Here is a 16,680-nt window from a genome sequence, read left to right as displayed (position 1 = left end):
AATGAAAAAAAGGGCTTCACATGCCACATAACAGCTTAACAGTGTCTGTGGCAAGCAGCAAAACCAGTCGACGTTCTTGAAGAGACGGATCAGTGGTCTGGTCTCAACCTCAGGCCTGGGAAAACCATTAACCAAACAACTTGAGTTTTATTTTTAATTTGATACACTGTGTTTGATGCAAAATGTATGGGCATTTTGAGAGGCGGTTTGCTCAATTGTGGGGAATGGCTGTAATCCCAGTGGGTTTATCTTGCAGGCTCGGGAGGCCGCTGTTATTTCCTGGTGGGTGTCTCAGGGAGTAGGCAGGAGAATGTGGAGAATCTGCACAAATGAAGCTTTCTGAAGCAGCTCTTTGATTAGGTTAGAACAGGCTTCTTTATCCCCGATGGAGGCTGTGAGTTGGGCTGTGGGTGAAGTGCCAAATAGGCGTCGGCTGCTTTGTGACTATGGGGTCACAGCAGGCCTCTAGGAATTTTAAAGAACAGAATTTTAAAGAACCCTGGCTGGAGGTGGTAAAGTTATGGAAATGCCCCCCTGAGGAAGGGAGAAGAACATAGGTTTTCTGAGGGAAACCCACCTCTTGATGCTCACATGGCCACTTCCATTTTCTTCCTTCATCCAGCAAACAATTCTTGAGTGCCTGCTCTGTACTGAGCGTATGGCTAAGATAAGGTCTCTGGCTTGGAAAAACTCATTTTTGACAGGCATGATTCCCATCCAGATAATTAAGGCACAAATTAAAAATGGTGATGCTTATGGTATGTAGAAAATTCAGTGAGCACATGAAGGACAGAGTGACTAAATAATTGGGAACGTCAATGTAACTCATTGTAGCAAACATATATGGCATGCTTGTGCCGTGCCATGCTCAATGGATTGACCTGGGTCCCAACGAAGGGCAAGACAGAAGCATCTTGTGTGCATGGAGTTTCGTCTAGAGTGTCAGGAAGGATTTTGAGAGATAACTTGGGAAGAAAGAGAGAAGGAGAGATGATATGTACAGACACAGAAAGCTGGAAAAGCGTGGAGTGCTGAGATACAAGAGTGTGTGGGGGGGAAGGGAGGAAAATAGATATTAGTGAGAAAGTTTCAAGAAAAAAGCAGAAATGTCAGGATGTTTGAAGCCATCTTTGAAGTCTCTTGCATGCCACGACATTGAGTTTGGTTTTTATCCTGTAGGCACTGGAAGGCAAAGAAAGATTTAAACAGGAAAGCTTGAGTACGTCCACATTCTAGAATAAGTCCTCCAGTAGTCAGAGAGAAAGGAAGAGGGATCTAACATAAGGCTGCTGTAGCCAGTGGAGGAGAGTGGCCAGGGAGGTGGTATTTCTCCTTGTGAATTGCCCCAGAGAGGTCAAGAAGGACAATGTCTGAAAACAGGCCACTGGATGTGGTCATTAAGAGGTCAGTGAGGACCTTCCACAAGAGTGCTCTGTGTGTAACTGGTTTAAAGAGTAATTTACAGGAAAGCAAAGCGGAGGCTCTAATTGTCCAGAGCACAGTCACTTTTTAGTGGTTGTCGTTCAGACCAGCAAGCGTGGTTTGCTTTGTAAGGAAAACAGCCCAAGGATAAATGAATGCCTGTGGGCTCCAGCAACCATGCCGGTCCCTGCGAGTTGTATCAGATGTGCAGTGGCATTGGTCTGACGTTTGTGCTGTCACTGTGAGGACCCAGGCTGACTCCAAGGCAGACTTTCTTCAGCCCAGCTTGGGTTGCCAGTTCTCTTGAATTTGCAGGGAGTTTCCTGATTTTAGAGTTTTCAGGATACCATTTGCAAATCATTCCTGGTCCCCAGTGACATTTCTCATCCTCGGAGGATGAAGTGGGGAACACCCTCCCTGAGTCCTAGCAGGGCAGGGGAGGGGTTCTAAAGCACTCACTGTACCAGATCCCCGATAATCCACTGGAAAGTCTGTAAAGGTGGAGTTACACCCCAGGGACCCCATCCTGTGATTGCTCCTCTGTTTCCCCACCCAGCGATAGAGCAGGCCTGTTTTTCTGACATTGTGACCCAGCTAGCTTTTTGCCATGATCAATGTTTCCATTCTTTTCCAAAATAAACATGTTGATGGTAATTTTCAAACAGAGAAATGAAAGTTTTCCATTCCTAGGTGCAGTGCATATATTTTTGGAAACAAAAGAATTTAGCAAAGGCTAAATCTAATCTCTGGTTACTTTGTAATTTTTCTGGGGCATTAGACCTTAGAAAGCAATTTTTTTTTCTTTTAGATTTAGTTAAATTCTCTCCCCCCCACCTCCCCACTCCTTCTGGTTTTGTTCAGAATTATCAAGCAGAATAGCTTGAAGAGAATAAGACCTTATTGTATCACATTTCACAAATGAGCCAGGAGGAAACAGGAGCCAAGCCTGGAAATGAGAAAGTCCTTGTAAATGACCAACAGAAAATAGGAGTTAAAATACGTAACTGTTGTTGTGCCAGAAAATTGTCTGCCCTCTCTGAATGAACTGGGAGTGCTGGTTTGCACTTACACAAGGTTTTAAAAATAAATAAATGCCATTCTCTCTGCTCAAATGAAATATAATTTCATAACTGCTTTGAAGATAAGCCTGCCTTTTTGTATCTATAGAAATGAACCGCTTAGTACCCTTGAAAGTCCCAGATATCGTACCTGTTTAATATAAACAAAGTTTGTTTAGTTTGGGTGATTAGTGATTTTTTTTCAGAAAGAAATGACTGATTAAGAGTTATGCAGATGTCATGATCAAACCTTACCTTATTCACTGGGGGTGTCAGAGACAGCCAAGCTGTTTATGTGTCTACTGGGCTAAATTAGTACCATTATCACTTCAGTAAGCCTAGATGTTACTGTGTTCTCTGCTAAAGAAACCAATTATAGTATCTGCTGGATGGTATATTAAATGACACCATTTAATTAAAGCCTAATCTCTCTCTGAATGAACAATATTTTAAATTATTGTACATTATTTCATTCAATTATTGCAAGCCTCTGTCCATTTTTAAGTGCAGAAAAAACTCATTTGGCACCCTGATTGCCGGGAAGAATAATTGCTGTTCTGTGCTGTGTCTGGTGCTCAGTGCCCAGTAACAGTCAATTCAGGACACACATCAGTTCAGAAACTCTTTTGGTTTCAAAATATTTCAGATTTGTTTCTCAGGCCTCCAGGCAGCAGAGAGCCCTATTCTACCATTGCCAGTGGTTCCCTCCAAGGATTGGGGGATAATGGAGACCTCGAGAAAGAATATGTTTAGAGGAATAAAGCCGTTAAAGAAATACAATTCCCATGTCAGGAGCAGAGCTATGTAACTGACAGGATAGCAATTCATTTTGAATGAATACCTCATAAGGGAATGCAAGAATTAAAATGGACTCAACAGTGAACTCAAGAGATAACCTTTAATAGAAAGAAAAATTCACTTGTTAGAAGGAGAGATGAGTTAAAAAGAGGTAACTGTTTTTAAAAATATGGGGCAAACCAAAGTGAATGGATTTTTATTCTGTATAGTCATTAACTATAGGGAAATGTTTGGCACACATTTGGGTAGCATAGATCAAGAGCTGCTAGCCAAGTATCAACAACAGGCTGTTTCTGTAGCTGTATAATGTCAAGGAATATGGTGCATGCATAGTGTATGTTTATCAGCTTACTGGGCCATCAGTAAGATCCCAGGGAAGGAGGATAGCAGTGATGCCTTTCCCCCCTCCAGGGAGATCTCCCAACCCAGGGATCGAACCCAAGTCTCCCACATTGCAGGCGGATTCTTTACCATCTGAGCCACAAGGGAAACCTAAGAATACTGAAGTGGGTAACCTGTTCCCTCTCCAACGGGTCTTCCTGACCCAGGAATTGAACCAGGGTCTCCTGCATAGCAGGCAGATTCTTTACCAACTGAGCTACCAGGGAAGCCAGATACTCTATGTGTGTGCTCCCAAATCCAGACTGTGGGTGGGAAAGTTGGAATTCACCCCAGGGCCTACCATCAGGTCTTGTTCACAGTAAATCCTTTACAGATTTAATTCCCTGAGGTCATAATCCTAATGTGTGAAATTAATGGTCCAAAGCCAAGCTGATCTATGACTTTTATCCACTCCTTGGTAAGCATGTCCTGTCTAAATCCAGATTTTGACCTGAGGAACGGTATTTGTCAAGAGTGATGATAAAGATGACCTGAGTTCAGTGCAGGTTTTCTCCAAGTGTGAATCACTTTGTTCTATTATAGTTTCCCTTGCTATTACTTTTGGTTTTTTAAGAGCAATTTTAAGTTCACAGTAAAACAGAGAGGAAAGTACAAAGATTTCCCATATGCCTCCTGCTCCCACACGTTGATAGGTTCCCCTGTTGTCAACATCCCTCAGCATGGTAGGACATTTGTTACAACTGATGAACCTATACTAACACGTTATTATCACCCAAGTCCATAGTTTACTTTAGGGTTCATTCTTGGTGTTGTACATTATGTGCGTTTGGACAAATGTATAACGACATGTGTCCATCACTATAGTACCATGAAAAGTGGTTTCACTGCTCTAAAAACCCTCTGTATTCTGCCTGTTGCTGCTTCATCTCTCCCCACCCCCAACCTTTGGTGACCACTGGTCTTTTTACTTGTCTGCACGGTTCAGCCTTCTCCAGAACATCATATATGCAGTTGGAACCATACAGCGTATAGCCTTTTCAGATTGACTTCTTCTGCTTGGTAATATGAGTAATATGTATTTAAATTCCTTCATATCTTTTCCTTTCCATGGCTTGATAGCTCGTTTCATTTTACTGAATAATATTCGATTGTCTAGACGTACCACAGTTTACCCATTCTGGTGTTACGTTTTTTTTTTTTTTTAAATGCCTTTAGGCAACTCTTAATTTCATGTAATTGTCAACTGTCTACATCTAGGGAACATATGTAATGTCCAAGGGCTTTGGGTTTATTATCGTGGCTGTAAATTGGTTCAGTATAACATAGTGGGTAAAGATTTGAGTTTTACAGTCCCTCGTTCATGCGCTTATTTACCAAGTATTTACTGATTCCTGATAATAGTCAAGGTAGAAAAGACACCTGACCTGGGAAAAATTGAATTCAAATTTGAGTTTGATCTCCAGCCCACCTTTGCTAACTATATAGTATTAAGCTTGCTACTTAACTTTCTTCACCTGTAATATGAGTCAATGATATACCCCTCATGGAATTTCTGTGAAAATTAAGAGTAATTTCAGTATCTACCATATGATAAATAGTAAATAAATATATAATGATATTGCTTTACATAAGTAGGGGCCACTTCTAAGGATTATAGATTGGCTCAGAGGCTGGAGATACATAAATATAGCAACAACAACTTATCAAAAGAAATACTTAGGAACCAGCAAGAGTTAATGCCAGTTTGTGTAGGACAGTATAGTACACCTTAACCTGTACACACACCCAAATATACAAATATATATATATATATATTTTGGAAAGCATACTTCTGTTGAGGATGGTTCATAATTGGAAATGGCAGTAGGAATGCTCTCTGCATTGGCAGAGTCTCCAGGAGCAGGCCTGGAGTTATTAGATATAATCATCAGGTTGAGTTACTCATACAAAGCCAGTTATTTGCCATCTGCCATTTGGAGAGGTGTCCTTAGGCCCTGCTTGGATGCCAGCCCATTGCTATGCAGCAGGGGAAACGTTTCTGTCCAAATAACTTATCTCTTGGTTTCAAATTCTAATGTGAGAAAGGACTGTCAAGTAGATGCTCTGTCTTAATGATAAAGGGGACAATGGGCATTCATTGTCCTCCTTATGAGCAGAAATAATGGATATGGCATGCATTTTAAGGATTTTAAGATAGTTGGAGAATAAAATATTAGAAAACTTAAACTTGGTTCAAAGACACATTCAGTAGATGCTTGGCCAGGTGGGAGAAGGCTTTCTTTTGAAGGCATGTTTTTGAAATGTTTCCACCCTGAGCCTAGGGTAGTCAGCAATGGGGAGTGTGTGGAGGTTGTAAATTATCGAACAACCTTAACATAATCTGTAAAGTGTGTTATGCAAAAGTCATATTGACTGTGGTCTGGTTGAAATAAACATGGGTGTCAATATGTGGAACCCTGGGCATGCTCCATGGAAAGACTGAGGAGCATTTGGGACTGGGTAGCTAATGGTTCAAAATCGTTTCCAGGCAATGGCATAACTCACAACGACTGATCAGGAAACTGCATGTCCCCATAGGTTATGCAAGAGAAGAGAGCCAACGGTGGACTCTACGCCATAGTCAGTGCCCCTTCTGCTGTCACTCAACTCCAGTGTATGAATCAGGAGACTGAGATCACGGTCCCTTGGCCAGCACATGGGGGAGCTGAAAGGTGTGGTTTTCTCCGATGCTCTATTGCTCTGACAGGTAAGTGGCATTAATCTCATTTTGTGTGCTCCTACTTCTAGGAGGTTGCCTCCCTAATCACGGTCTTTTCTCCCCTGACCCTGACGCAAACTCCCACCTGTTGTTTGAAGATTTCCACTTCATGTCTGTCCAGTGTCACATATGTGGCACGTCTAAGGCAGCTTATTTCCGGCTCCACTCTCCATGCTGCCCTGACTTCCCAGTCAGCGTTCCTTACTCCCACATGCTTACTTCCAATGGCAACCTTTCCTTAGTCTTCCAGCCTCAAAGCTTCATGGACAGTTTTCTTCCTTAACTCATTCCTCTCTGCCTTCTCCAACCAGGTCATCTCTGCTCGCATTTTCTTTTCAGTTCCGTGAATACCTCAGGTCTAGGATGTGTAACCTCATTCTATACAAATACTCCTGTAATGGACTCTAAGCTGGTCCCCACCTTCCCATCTTTTCCTGCTCTGACCCATCCATATGTATTGCTGAATGCCTCTTCCTAAACCACTGCCTTGACTTTGTCACTATCCTGGTTAAAAATCTTCAGTGGCTCCCTAGGGCCCCTGGACCTAAGCCTGGGAGCTTATATTTATCCTTGTTGAATTTCATCTTGTTCGATTTGACCATCATTTCAGTCTGCCTGGAACTGTTCATGTTATTGATCTCTCCCTTTATGAACTTGTACTCCTTATGAATGTACACAACCAGAATAGTTCTGTTACCCAACTAGATTATAAACTCCTTGAGGATAAAGATCTAGTCTCAGAGATGTCTAATTTTCCTCACAGAATAAAACACATACTTACTGATCCATTAGTTATTCAGTTAAGGGATGTGGATGCAATAGCAAGGAAATGTGGCAAAGGGATGAGGCAACTTGGATGGTGAGATTCAGAGATTTTCAGAAAACCCAGAAGACAGAAAGGCATCAGCAAGGAAACATACTAGAGGTTGGAGTTGGAAAGATTCACTATGGACATTGGTTGTTTTGGGCACATGATAGCCATCCTCCCTTCTGTTGGCAACAGAACTGGTCCCACCTGCTCCCCTAAACATTCTCCATCAGAAGCGGTTCTGGGGTCCAAGCCAATGAATGAGCATATTTCCTGCTCTTTTGCATGACTGGGTTCAGATATGAGCATGTCTCACCCTGATTTGGGCCAATAAGAGTCAATCCCAGGACTAAATACCTCTTAAGGAAAATTTTTCTCCTGTGGTCCTAAGATAGGAAGTAGATGGAGAGCTGCTGGCAGCCTTCTTGCCATCAGGAGGACAGGTCTGTCAGAAATGGAGGCAGCAGAGAAGGACCTGGAGCTGAGGGGTTCAGAGAAATGTAGTCCTGATGGCATCACCTTGCCGCTAGACCTAGCCACGGTTGAAGGTAATCTAGATGGGGATTTTTATTTCCATTTTTGAAGTTGATATATTCCCCCTTTCTGCTTAACCCAGTTCATGTTGGATATTCCATTACTTGTAACTGAAAGAGATTTAAGAAACTCAGTATCAAGTCCATTGATTTAAAACAAACAAAAAATAACAATAACAACCTGGTTGAGCTGCCGGGGCCTTGTCTCCTCTCTGGAATTCCCAGTCTCCACACTTTGACATTTTAGATATTCAGGTTTGAATTTAAGATTCCTTGGCTAAACCACCGCCCACCACACCCCGCTGTCAATACTCACTTATTTCAACCCCTTTATTTAACAGATGAGGGAACTCAAGTTCAGAAACATTAAGTGACTTTCTCAAGATCACACAAGTATCTAGTAGAGGAGCTAGGGCTGAAACCAAGTTCTCAAAATTTCTTAGTTCCATACTATTTCTTCTTCAAAACATTAATCTATAAAAGAGTGGATACATGTATATGTTTAAGTTATTCACTTTGCTGTGCACTTGAGACTAACACAACATTGTAAATCAACTATATTCCAGTAAAAATTAATTAATTAAAAAAGGTCCTATATTTGGTAAAACCAATACAATATTGTAAAGTTTAAAAATAAAATAAAATTAAAAAAATAAAAAAGGTCCTTTGCTATATCTTGAGAGCAGCACCCATTGGCCCTTAGACCCATCTCTTCAGGGTTAAGGTAGATGAGTGTACCCTATAGCCTCTGGATGAAGGGAGAAGGGGTCACTAAACACAGGAGGAATGTTCCTTTTTGTCTTGCAGTGTGATTCAGTTTTTCCCTCATTTTGTGTATTCACCTCGCTCAGAGACAAGATGATGCTTGTTGTTTCACAGTATGTTAAAAGGCTTTTGCTGTGGCAGATAACAGAGCACCTTTTTGTATTCTCAAGAAGCTGAATTTCTGAAGCTTTGATCCTTAAGCATTAATTCTAATAAGTTTCCCCAAGGAACTAGTGTAAACAGCTTTTATATCACAGGCCAGATATAAGATTTTGGTGACCTCCTATATGATTTAAAGGCATAATCCACACTGTTTGGGGATTCAGGCATCCCATTTTATTCAGTTTGATTTTATTGAATGCCTCTTCTAACTAAAAGTGATGGATGAAATACATTTGTTTCTTAAAAAATAAGTACATTGAAGTTAATCTGCTTAGACATTTCTGGAGAAAGTGTCCTCTGTCTCTTGAGAAATCTTGAGATAATATTAGACATCTCTCTGTTTCTCTCAGTTAGGATTGAGGGTGGATCCATCTCTAGAAATGTTGGGAGGACTAAATGAGAGAAGGTATTTAGCACAATGCCTCCTGTGTGGTGAGTGGCCAAGAAGTGTGATGATGATGATAATGATGAAAATGAATCAATAGTTTTCATGTAAAGCAAAATTTTCTTCCCTGGACTCCTAAAACAATTCTTATTTAATGTCATTTATGTAAAATTACCTATGAGGAAATCATTGGTCTCTGGTATTTTCTGTGTCCTACTGTGTTCTTATTGTAGTTAAATTATATTAAATTGGATTTCAGTTTCTCACAAAACCTTGGTTGCTGGAAATTTACCCAGTGGCTGAACATGATAGCAGCAAATGCTATGAGAATATCCCTACAGACTATCAGGCAGCAAGATCTCTTAATAAATCTTGAGCCTAGTCTGAAGTTTAATGACTTTGAAGGCAGCCACAGTTGGCCAGTCAACCAAAGACACATCAACTTTATTAATAAGATTTTGTGGAGTCTTATCTATTTATTCATCAGTGGGCATCCTAGCAACCGAACCCTTCTCTGTACTGCCCCTGAACATTTTCAGTTTCCGGTTTCTGTGATACTTTCCAAGTACAGATGGATTTGTGTCCTCACCTGCAGGTGAGCTAAGTGATTTTCATCACTTAGGACTGATATGACTTTCCTTATGAAAAAATAACATTAAATATACTTGACTTTAGACACCTAATAATGTCTTTTCTGGGAAGAAACCGTGAAGTCTTTGAAACAGTTTGATGTGTATCCTAAATTCACCAAATCCATAGCACTAATCTTAGCAACCCAGATGTCAGTGTGCTCTGCATACCTGTGAAAGCTACCTCTGATTCAGAGCAGGAGGCGTGGAGAAGGTGCAGGAGCCAGGGTCCCTCCTATAGTCTTGTACCCACAGCCAACACAGTTTCACACCCTCTGCCCATGAGCCTGTGAGCCCGCTTCACTCAATGCAAGTGCTCTAACTAAAGACCCAGCGATAGATAAATATAGACCTCTGAGTTGTTTCCAAAATCTCAGTTATTTACTTGGGTTAAGGAGAGTAATTTGGTGTTGGGGGAGATAGTTTTCTCAGCAGGTTCATGCAGTTACAAACCAAGAAGCTGCAGAGATTGGTTAAAACCATGGATTTAGGGTCATTAGGACACGAGTTAGTCCTATTAGGACCCTCACTACAACACCTAGCAAGCTACTGAGTCTCTGTGTTCCTAAATTGCTCTGTTTCTAAAGTAGGGTTAATGGTGACAAAGACGGTGATGGTAATTACACCTTGTGCTAAGCACTCACAGTGCTCTGGGAACTGCACTAAGTGCTTCCTGTATACCCCTTCGCTTATCTTCAGGACTCTTTGAGACATATCCCATCACAACAGATCGTCCTCTGTAAGCAGCAGTTACTGTAATGTCCATTACAGATGCCAACACCACTGTTACTCTAGAGAAAATCTTTCATTCCCATCCCCAGACACTGCTGCTAGGATGTGACAGATATTCTCACCTGCCTTCTTGAGGCACTGAAGGCTTTCCTTGTGTGTTCTAATGCTGCATATATCCAAGGTGCACTGTTACAAGGAGGTTCTGTTCCATCCTTCGTTTTTCTGAGAGTCATGTAGTACATGTAATTTCATCTTATGTTTTTTAGGGGTGTTGAGCTGCTCTAGTCCAGGGTTGCTTAATGAAAAGGCTAGATCGAGATTTTTTTCTATAAAGTCAGGCTAGTTTAAACTGATCAAAAACTTTAAAGACATAAACAAAAACAAAAGCATCAGTGATAAAAAGTAATCTTCCTACTAATTCTATGAAAGCCCCTCTGGCTCAGGTATTGAATTTTCTTTGACATTGTCAGGAGATAATGTAATTCAAGCTGTTCTTTATGCAGCAGCCCTTTGTGACTCTAGCTCTATTTTACCAGCACACTGGTCTATTAATGCAGTGCCTGAGGAGCAGCAGTCCTGATCAAGACAAGGCAGCCAGCCTCCAGGAAGGGAAAATTTCTACTGCCAAAGACATTTCTACCTCTGGCTGTAATTTATCGGTAGTGTTTGGGTGGTAATTTAACCCATAATGCATTGCTTCCAAATTACAGTGTGCTAAACATCTCATAAGCTATCTTCCACAATTAAACAGGCTGAAGAAACCCTGGAGTGCTCGTTACTGACAGAGAAGCATTTTATCACAGGTAGTGAGTGTCACGTACGGCATTGCACTCTGAACTCCTGAACCGATCCCGAAAAATGTCACAGACAGAGAATTACTCATCCTGTCCTTAAAGTGGCATATTTATTTTAGTTGAAAACTGTGATTTTCTACAACCTAAAGTTGAGACTTTTTTTTTAAATCAGGCATGGTTGCATGTAAACATATCCCATGCACAACTATGAGAATTTCCATAGAGAGGTGAGCAGAAAAGTAAGTAATCTAACTTCAGAAACTTCAGTGCTGTTAGAATACAGACTCAACTGCAGTATTGCTTGGTTCACGTGGGAGCTTTGGGGGAAGGGAGCTCGTTTGTTCACTTTAGTGAGATTTGGCTATGAGGCCTCCCCTGTTGAGGTCTGTGAGTGGGAAGCCTACTCAAGAGCTTTTCTCAAGGAGAATCTGGAATCTTCTCCTGTGCATTAAGACTAGGCAGAACTCTGAGAACTGATTTGTACCTGGGATTGGCCAGAGGCGGGGGACTGGCCTGCATGACCTTATGTTTCTTTTAGTTTTAATGAAGTCTCTCTGAGAGACTGTGACACCACCACTCACTCCAAAGCCAAGGTTGATAAAAAGAGTGCTGACGGGAGCCATGACTGCAGTATTTTCAGCTATCGCAGTAAAATGGTAACAAGATGATGTGGAAACCTCGTGTAAATCAGAATTATCTGATGCCCATGTTAAACAGTGTGGTGCCTTGGGTCCAGCCTGCAGAGATTTCATTCAGGAGTTTTTTCACAGGACCTGGACCTTGTATTTTTTTGTTTGTTTGGTCAACTTCATTGAGGTATGATTTACAAACAGTAAAGTGGACTCATTTTTAGTACAGTCAATTCTGATGAAAGCATACACCCCTGTAACTACCACCACAATCAAGCTAGAACATTTCCGTCACCCAAAAATGTTTCCTCATGCCCTTTGCACTCAATGCCCATACCCTCCAAACTGCTGGCCTCAGGCATCCTTTGGTCTGCTATCTGTCACTGTAATTACTACCTTTTCTAGAATTTCACAAAAATAGAATCATGCATTGTGTATTACTTTGAGTCTGGTTTATTTTTCTGAGCATGATATTTTGAGATATATCTATTTTGTTGCATATGTCTTTGAATCATTTCTTTTCACTGGTATATAGTATTCCATGTTGTGGCAATGCCACAATTTGTTTATCCATCTACTTTTTTTATAGATAATTGGGTTGTTACAGAGTTTTATTATTGAGAATAAAATTCTGTGAACAATCATGTAAAAGTCTGTGTGTGGAATTGCTGGTCAAATGACAATTTTATGTTTCACTTATAAGAAACTGCCAGATTGTTCTGCGAATGAAACTGTGGGTAGTTATTAGTCAAGTCCATTTTACTTGCCTTCCCTAATCAAGGTGGTTTTAAGACTTGCATGTCCTCCAAGAAGCAAGTCGGAGAAGGCGATGGCACCCCACTCCAGTACTCTTGCCTAGAAAATCCCATGGACAGAGGAGCCTGGTAGGCTGCAGTCCATGGGGTCGCTAGAGTCGGACACAACTGAGCGACTTCACTTTAACTTTTCACTTTTCACTTTCATGCATTGGAGAAGGAAATGGCAACCCACTCCAGTGTTCTTGCCTGGAGAATCCCAGGGACGGGGGAGCCTGGTGGGCTGCCGTCTATGGTGTCACACAGAGTTGGACACGACTGAAGCGACTTAGCAGCAGCAGCAGCAGCAAGAAGCAAGTAGCTTGAACAGTAAGATGTTTGCCTGGGTTGTTTTTAGGAACTTGGAGTCAGCTGTGTCTAGTTGGAGCTGAGTTGGTTAAAACTGGATAGGACCACTGACCCTGGGCATGCGTGAGTGACCTCTCTGTGACCTTTTGATGTCAGAGGGCTGAAAATTCCACCCAATCATGCTAAGCACCCGCAACGTTTGAGGGCAGAGGGCTGTAGCTTAGTTCCACCTGTGTAGAATGAAGATTGTCATTCCTGCATTATTTTCCAATCGCCTTTCCCCACACTGCCCGTGCCCTCCACACCTCAGACCACCCTACTGCTTTGTTCCTTAACCCATAAATACCCCAATACCCCTGCCTTGGGGAGACACATCTGGATTCTCGATTTGAGATTCTTTCCCCTCCCTCCATGCCTAACTTTCTTCACTGCCTTGTGAATATATCTTTACTGCAGACCTTAAGGTCTCAAGAGTTTTGGCTTGCTGTTCTTGGGGCAAAATGACTCTGATTTGATGAAAGCTGCACATTTTTAGACTCTCACCAGCACTGTTTGAGGGCTTCTCAGGTGGCTCAGTGGTAAAGAATCTGCCTGGCAATGCAGGAGATGTGGGTGTGACCCCTGAGTCAGGAAGACCCCTGGAGAAGGAAAAGGCAACCCACTCCAGTATTCTTGCCTGAAAATTTCCATAGACACAGGAGTCTGGTGGGCTACAATCCATGGGGTTGCAAAAGAGTTGAACACGAGGTACCGACTACACAACAGCACTGTTTGAGAGTTCTAGTTAGTCCACGTGCTCACCCATAATAAACAGGATCCTGGGTCTCAGTCTTTTCCATAGCCAGGCTTCCCACCTCTCTGCCACTATCGTCCACTGCCTCTCTAGGTACCACTGCCATGTACTGTCCTTATATCTGCTAGCTGTGTACCTAGTGACCCTGGAACTGAACTGTATTGAATGAGTAGATGTTGCAGGGAGGGGCGTGGTTCACATGGCAGGCAGAGGGACCAGCAAGAACAAAGGTTTGGAGGCATGAAATAGCCTGGCCCATTTGGAAAACTGAAGGTTGTTAAGTGTCCATAGAGGTGGCACTGAAAGGAGGTCTTAGGGAATGACGGTTAAACAAAAACCAGACCACACAGAGGTGTGATGCATGGCCAAGGGTTTGGACTTTTTATCTAGGAGAGGCTGAAACTTGGGGGCATGGAATACTCTCTTCTATGTTTCAGAAAAATTACCCTAGTATCTGCATAGAAAAGAAATTGGCAGGGAGGAAAAAGAAATAGGAACACTAGTTAGAAGACCAGGATTGTACTCCAGATGTGTCCTGGGGACCTGTCCAGTTCTAACTCATTGTAGGAGCCTCATTTTTAAATAAGAGAATGAAAAAAATGAGTCATTTTGCGTCACTCACATCTTTTCCCCTTTTCTCCTGCCCTGCTAAAGGTGGTGGAATATATTGGAGGAGAGGCCACCGGATCCTCCCAGATCTGATCACTCCACTAAGATAAACTCCTACTTTGCCAACCTCTGGGGCAACCCTGTCTTCATTCCAGTTTATTATGACTGTTTCCACCTAGTCCTCATTTGTTCCCCTACTGAATAGTCTTGGAGCATTTCTTACGAGCCAGGCATGAGCAAGGTGTACAGAGAGGAGAAAATACCATGCCTACCCTCAAGGATACTGTATCCTCCCCTCATCTTCAAGCCTTAGGCCAGGGGGTCTGCAAGTTTTTTCTATAAAAGGCCAGATGGTAAATAGTTTGGGTTTTGGAAGCCATGTGGTCTGTTCCAGCTATTCAACTCCTTCACTGTGATGCTAAAGCAGCCATCAGTTCAGTTCAGTTCAGTTCAGTCGCTCAGTCGTGTCCGACTCTTTGCTACCCCATGAATTGCAGCACACCAGGCCTCCCTGTCCATCACCAACTCTTGGAATTTACCCAAACTCATGTCCATCGAGTTGGTGATGCCATCCAGCCATCTTATCCTCTGTTGTCCCCTTCTCCTCCTGCCCCCAATCCCTCCCAGCATCAGGGTCTTTTCCAATGAGTCAACTCTTCACATGAGGTGGCCAAGGTATTGGAGTTTCAGCTTTAGCATCAGTCCTTCCAAAGAACACCCAGGACTGATCTCTAGAATGGACTGATTGGATCTCCTTGCAGTCCAAGGGACTCTCAAGAGTCTTCTCCAACACCACAGTTTAAAAGCATCAATTCTTCAGCGCTCAGCTTTCTTCACAGTCCAACTCTCACATCCATACATGACCACTGGAAAAACCATAGCCTTGACTAGACGGACCTTTGTTGGCAAAGTAATGTCTCTGCTTTTGAATGTGCTATCTAGGTTGGCCATAACTTTCCGTCCAAAGAGTAAGTGTCTTTTAATTTCATGGCTGCAGTCACCATCTGCAGTGATTTTGGAGCCCAAAAAAATAAAGTCTGCCACTGTTTCCACTGTTTCCCCATCTATTTCCCATGAAGGGATGGGACCAGATGCCATGATCTTCGTTTTCTGAATATTGAGTTTTAAGCCAACTTTTTCACTCTCCTCTTTCACTTTCATCAAGAGGCTTTTTAGTTCCTCTTCACTTTCTGCCATAAGGGTGGTGTCATCTGCATATCTGAGGTTGTTGATATTTCTCCCGGCAATCTTCATTCCAGCTTGTTCTTCTTCCAGCCCCGCGTTTCTCATGATGTACTCTGCATAGAAGTTAAATAAACAGCCATAGACATTAGCAAACAAATGGGTATGACTGTGCAACAATAAAACTTTATTTATGAACAAAATTTTAAAGTTCATGTAATTTTCATGGCCACTAAATATTATTCTTCTTTTGACTTTATTCAATCATTTTAAAAAGGTAAAGATTATTGTTAGCTTGAGGCTGAACAAAAATTAGGTAAGGGCCAGGATTTAGCCCACAGGCTATAGTTTGCACACCCTTACCTTAGGCTGTCTCCTCATAACGTATGGACAGAAGCTCTTCTTTAATATTAATTATGGTTACCACCACTTTCTCCTACCAACAATCCCTATTTCATGTTCCTCTTTCACCATGTACATACTCACCCAAGTCCTGCATTTCTGCTCTTTCATTGTAAATAGGATGGACTGAGCCCTCCCTCAGCTCAACACCCGCTGCAGGTGCTCCAGAGCCGTGCATCCCGGCCTCTGGGGCCTAGCTGTCTTGGCTTCTCTGGACCCCTCTTTGCTTTCCCTGTCAGTTTCCTCCCTTGCCTTTTCCCACCTCCAATAACTCGTGTTCCAGCCACTCCAAATCATTGACAATTGCTCTTTCCAGGCTGTGCTCCTTGGCCCATTGGATTTCCCCAGTTTGGAATTCTTAATTTCCTTTCTCACTGGCTAACTCCTGCTCGCTTTTGAGACTCAGCCTTTGCTTCACTTCCCAGTCTCCTTGAGCCACATGCCTGCAGGCAGAATTCACATGCCCCCTCCGGGTTCCCAGCCCTCCGCATGTCCTGGCAAACTTGAAGTACCTTAAGGGTTGTGTCTTGTTCTCTTTCAAGCGTGCACTGCAGTGTGGAGAACGTAGTAGATGCTTTGCGGATGTTTTCATGAATTCTCAAACATCAAGACCCCTTTTTATACATTTTATAAAACTATGGGCGATGTGTGTACACTTTTTACTGGTTTCCTTTTCCTAGTTTCATGTGTTATTGCTACTGTTAAATTTTAAGTTTGTAAGTGCAGACATAGAGTTTTTTTTCTGGAAGTAGACTTCCTTCTAAATATATAAAATA

The sequence above is a fragment of the Bos grunniens genome, chromosome 10, assembly GCF_055505025.1.
Source record: "Bos grunniens cultivar Pamir isolate PY7600 chromosome 10, Bosgru_T2T1.0, whole genome shotgun sequence".
Lineage (NCBI taxonomy): Eukaryota > Metazoa > Chordata > Mammalia > Artiodactyla > Bovidae > Bos > Bos grunniens.
Note: the sequence above shows the minus strand (reverse complement) of the source record.